The sequence below is a fragment of the Mya arenaria genome, chromosome 7 (genome assembly GCF_026914265.1).
Source record: "Mya arenaria isolate MELC-2E11 chromosome 7, ASM2691426v1".
In the NCBI taxonomy this organism is placed as follows: Eukaryota; Metazoa; Mollusca; class Bivalvia; order Myida; family Myidae; genus Mya; species Mya arenaria.
This window is the reverse complement of record NC_069128.1, coordinates 66,537,895-66,543,953: the sequence shown is the minus strand read 5'-3', so window position 1 is coordinate 66,543,953 and position 6,059 is coordinate 66,537,895. Positions and strand designations below refer to the sequence as shown.

The 6,059-nt window shown below is 32.8% G+C and overlaps 1 long non-coding RNA gene across 1 annotated transcript; it reads right to left on the bottom strand.

The window, feature by feature from the left end:
* Window positions 1-1,470: 1,470 nt before the first annotated feature.
* Window positions 1,471-4,038, bottom strand: LOC128240161 (uncharacterized). The gene is made up of 3 exons (XR_008262062.1): window positions 3,806-4,038; window positions 3,198-3,356; window positions 1,471-1,513 (listed from the first exon to the last, which is right to left on the bottom strand). It is a non-coding gene; the product is annotated as an uncharacterized LOC128240161 (long non-coding RNA).
* Window positions 4,039-6,059: the final 2,021 nt, after the last annotated feature.

Genomic DNA, 6,059 nt, shown 5'->3' with positions numbered 1-6,059 from the left:
TGTCACGTTTTTCATAGCTTGTTCAATCATTATGGCTGTAAGGCTTTGAGAATGATTCCTCTAAACAAGGACATGTACTGTGTTTACACTTTTTTATTGTTTGCAATTAGATAAAATTACAGTGCAACTGTATTTATTGTTAATCTAACAAATAATTAATAATTTATGGGGATGTATAGAACTATGCAATCTTTACTTCTCAAGATTACGAGTCCGGTTTTTACAATTATCGTGAAAACGTATAGAATAAACACTTTATGCGACGTAATACATTTTCTATTACACTACTTCAAAAAACTAACCTGTATGTTCAATAAGGTTATGCTGGTGGGTGGGGTCGTTTGCGTCGAGCTAAATGGTGTTGTTTTGGATGTGCCTCCTGAAGCTATGTGCATAATAAAACATCGCTTGTTAATGAAGTTAATTTCATTATATTAACAAGACGAATTTGATGGAAGACATTGAAGACGAGGTTGTTTATTGATCTAGGACAGACCTTTACTAAAAATAACTTTGGAAAAAAACGAAACAAATCTTCGTTTAACTATGAAACATAAGTGTCTACATTAAAAACATGAAGTAGTAGAAAAATGAATTTATTATTACGATTGCAAACATCGCACAAATCTTAATCAGGGACGATGAAGTTGATAACAATTAATTATTATGTAATCCCTATTCTGTAATGAATAAGCAATATATGTTTACTTACGGGAATGACATACGTTATGTCTACGTTGAGTCCTATCTTCAAACACAACTGTACCATTTTCTTGCAAAACAGCGACCGCGACCGCAGACATTTCGTAGGGGTTGAAGTTTTCTGTATAATTATTAGGTATCTTTGGAACAACTGATTGGGTAAAATGTTCCAATTATATTTCCAATGTTTTTTCATGAGATATTTTTATTCATTTGGCTCATAAAATGTATATATAACATACTCTGTTATGACTATTCATAAACTTGTTTTCTTCATCCGTTTGCCCTAAATGCTTTATTTCATGAATATCTATGCAAAAAGCTACAGAAACAAGCTCAGTAGCAAACGTTTAAACATAAACCCGGTTTAGTGGCACTGGGTAAACGCCAAATACATAGAACATAAATTCACAAACAAGAAACATAGAAGAAGAGCACAAAACTCCACAAACAGCACATTGCATACATACTATATATAAAAATAGGTATGTGTATCAAGGATTGTTAGTTACCGCCTTGGAACGGTCAGCAAAATGTAAATTTACTGGGGGTTTAAACCAGTTTATGTGCACCAACCTCACTCTTGAAATTGATAAATATTAGTAAAATGTCATACCAGTTCGTTTTATAATGGACAATTTCCTTATGACCCCAGTCCAACGCTCCAGTCCGGAAACATTGCCAGAAAACGATGTGCTCAATATGCTTGTATATGTTGCTGGATATTTTCCGGCAGCAAAACAAGATTCCGATGCAGATGCCCACGTCCTTTTATACTCAGAGTTCGGAATTACAGCAGATTGGGTATCAACTGCAGAATCAATATAAGTAATGTATATTATATGATTTTTCCCTCTGGGTTCCGAGCAATATTAAAAACAACTAGTTAGTCATTGTTAATCAAATTTAATAAGAAGATTGATTATGACAATTATATGACATCTGTTGCTTTAAACCATCAAAGGTTAATATCGCAGTGACCTTAAGCAACACAATACTTTACGATCAATACTTTAATAATGAGTAGTCCGGATTCCTCAATTTTCACAATTTGTCATATGTCACAGTGACATTCCGTTATAACATGCAATTTGATGAAATACGAATGAGGCCATGGCATCAAATGTCAAAATATAACAGAAAAATAGTAGAACAACAAGTAAGGGCTAAAAGGTAAAGGTCAATATAAACCTTAAAGTTTACTTCGATTTTTGATCAAAATTGAAAACCCCCAAAATAAGCTATTGTTTTGCTCTTTTTAAAAGTAGCTTAGCACAACCAATTAGATGACCCGCATATAATTCGGATTCAAAAAGTCAAGATCACTTTGAAAGTGCTGCTTTTGAAAATCGTTGGGACAAGTGGATATTGATATATGCACTTCCCACTTCATGCACCCCCCCCCCCCCCCCCGTTGTTGTTGAACTATTTTCTTTATTGATCATAGTGTTTACTGCTTGTATCATATATGCTATAAGTGTACGTTGTTATGTGACGTTAGGTGTCTCGTAGAAAGTTGTTTTGCTATTTGATCATTTTGCTTTTACACAAGCTCATTGTTAAATGTTGGCCAACTGGGTTCGTCTTTGAATGAGATATTAAAACTTACAAAACTCTACATTTATGTTATCTGTGTGCTTGGAGCAAAGCATATGTGCCCAGCTGCATTCTTATTTATTCAGCCTACTGCTGACTGAACTCATGCATTCTGAAACTCTCTTCTGCGGATAAGCCCCTAGTTGTATAGCCTATGCATAAACAGTGTGGTAGATGTATGTGTTGCTTTATAATAGATGTCATTAAATGGTAAGCGTTATGAAATACAATTAAAAGACGAAAACAATTAGGAAGTCATAGATGGCAGATTTAGTCAGAGATACTAAAAAATTAAAGTGTGATATAATTGTATACATCTCCAAGACTGTTTTATCCCATTACCTTTTAAAAATGAAATGTCCAAGTAATAAGACAAAGTTAATGGGAACATGTCTATATTTCCCTTGAAGTACTTGGATGTACAAACACTAATAATATTAAAACAGCTTTCGATACATTGTCGACATTATCTCATTTTTATCGTGTTAATTCTTTTCAAGTTGTTCATTGAATCCTTTATTATAGTAACAATGACTTCTAAGCCTTTCAGATATTAATATTATATGATTTTACCTTTACTAGAAAAGACTACGCAGAGAAGAAATACGTTTATGATCAACAAACTCAAAACTTTACTATATGTAGACTATATTGAGTACAAATGTTAGATTCTACTTTTAAAATACAGACTAGATAATGTTTGTGTCTTGGAATGTACATTTAATTTATATCACATAAAAGAAGGCATGTTTTACATCATTATCATCGGATCCGATATTCAATTTAAAAAAAAAAACTAACACGATAAAATGGGATAAATCGATGAATATCCCTTAGACCATCAATTATTTCTGGTAATAAATGATAAAAATGTGTTATTAATTGGGTTAACCATATACCTGAAAAGTTATGGTTATTGCAAAGGGGTTGAAAGGAAAATTCTTTATCCATGCATGTTTTCCATTTGAATATGTATGCGTCCGATGGAGTATTATTGTATGTGAATGAAAGACAACTGCATTCAATCGACGTACATGTGTCGTCCGTCTGTGATATTACTGAAATATGTATGATTACTGTAAGGCACAATTTGAGGTATGATAAAAGCAGTCAGATCTGATTGTAATCATTTGCATTAATCACGCATGCGTGTACCAACTGCACGACATGTACACGGCTTTGGTTTGTCACTAGTTCAGGTACAAAAAAAGCATCGACATATCTTCTAAATGCGAAACATTTTGTATTTCGTATAGTGAATCTCTTTTATCCTTCACGTAAGGTATGTTATACAATTTTAATAACAAATTACTATGTTACAAGTTTACACTATGCTGCTATAATAAATGCTACTTTTAATAATTATTTATCTATTGAGTCAAAACAAGAGCACAAGATTTTAAGCCTTAATTTATATATTCTCTGGCAAGAAAGTACTTCATAGGGAGACATCTCCTCAATTTGTATACAGAAATAATAACATACGTACATTAAACTACTAACTTACTTCTTTCATTGTCTGTGTTGTATACAGACATTATATTGGTCTCTGCCATTCCACACGGAAATTTAAAGTTCGAGTCATTGCAATGTGAATCACAAGATATGTTGGCAAATACTGTATATCCCAAGGCACATTTACATGTAAGGCCCTGGGAAAAATTACACTTTTATAACATCTTGCATGTATTTACACAAACAGCTAGTGTGTATATTCGCTACATTCATACGAAGTTTTAAATGTTTCAAGATTTTACGCATCCATATAATAAATAAATTAGTAAAAAAATACAAATAATAAAATGTTATATTTTCTTACTGTATTTGATATCCATAACCCGAAGGTTTTACATCCAGTAGCGGATATGCAGTCGCCAAGACTTTGTACGTCATAAATCTGCCCTTCATACTGATCCCTTCGACCGTTTCCTAATTTTGCGTTCATTTGTAAAAATACTTCAAAAGGTAGCAACTTTACGACAATGCAATTCTTAAAAAGTGATGCATGCAAACACACCACGTTTCAAAATATATTAATTAAAATATATTTAATGATAAACATAAGAGCAAAGACGGCTAGGGTTTGTATACATTGCGAATGTAGCTGTAAGTGAACACAAAGATAAATGGCAATGATTCCTAAGCTACTACAAATGGTCAATCTTTACTTACCGACATATGTGTAGGTAACCATTGCTTGGTAATAGCCAATCCAAACACCATTCCCAGGAATTCTTAAGTTCGAAATATCCTCGGTTGAATCTATAGAAGGTGTACTCCCAGAGAAGTTCAGGACTGGAAATGCTATTTGACATGAAGCGTTCCCCCATACCGTTGGTTGTGTCTCGATGAAATAACTATGCACTGGAAAATAAAAAAGAGAAAAGACATTAACATTGTGCTCAGAACGGTCACAACTACATAAGTAGTGAATATAGTAAATGAGTGTCCGAAGAAGCGTAAAACATATATTATTAATATGAATCATTAGTCTTTGAAACGTTAAGTAAACAGGGGTCTTTAGATAGAACGCTTCATTGAAAATAATTATACTAATATATAAAATAATTCTTTCAACGCTTCCTGGTATGGAGTTGAGACACTTTTTATCTACGCGTGACGTCTACTTATGGACTTAACAAAATCGTTTGTACGACCCTCCATACTTCAAATTCGGCAAAATATTCTCAAAATGTGCTTCAAATAAAGTAATTGAGCACCGCTTGTAAATATTGCTTTAAAGTCCTCATATGGTTCATGTATGAAAGGGATTACTTCCTTTCTTGCCGTAGTTATGCGATTATTGATTTTTGTTTTGGTTCAGCTAATGTGAAACAAAACAGTTGGTCATTCATTGCTCTTATAAGGCACGAGTAGGCCGCATCCAATTGCACATGTTCTAGGTATGACCTTCCTAAAACAATGAAAATCAATACGGAAATACCCAAGGCACATTTATATGTTTAGAACGTCAGTATCCAGAAATATATTCGTTTGCTTATGCGTTAAAAATAGTCCATTATTTGAATAAAAAGTATGTTTCATGTTTTGTACAATAGAATATGAAGCAAACTTGTTTTGGTAATTTAAACTATTATTGCTACTGACGAATCACAAAACATCGATAAAACCAAATAGTTATGAAATAAGATTTATATGTATTTTTTCCTGATTTCGCGGTACAATTAAATGGTGGTCGACAAGACAACATTGTGTGTTTTGCAAACCAAGGCTGATTCATTCGTATGAGATTAACAGAGAAGTGTGACTTTTATATTTAATTAAATCAGTGACATTTGAACACTACTGTGATCACTAGCGACTCCATGTTTTATCATGTATGTTTTATTATGTATGCATCATTAAAACGATAATTTAATTCTGAACGATCCACATCATGACTCATAACTCACTGTCTATAACTGTCGCCATTCGTGAGTTACAATGGTGTTTTGTACTGTTTAATTTAATAAAAGGATCGTGATACTGTATACACCTCAACTTGGACCGACATTTGTTCAGATATCTGGTAGAAATTTGGCTCGTTGATTTTGCTGCGCCATAGAACATTGGTGTTTGAGAATGAATATTGTAAATCGAATTACATTCAATAAATTATCATATTTGTTGCCCTTTTTTAAAATTCTACGTACACTTTCAAAGCTGTTTGTAAAATTGTTCAAAAGGCTAGTAACTAATATAAAAAAGTCTTGCTCTTAAAATCCAAAGTAAAAATGGAGGATTTAGTTAAAACATCAAAT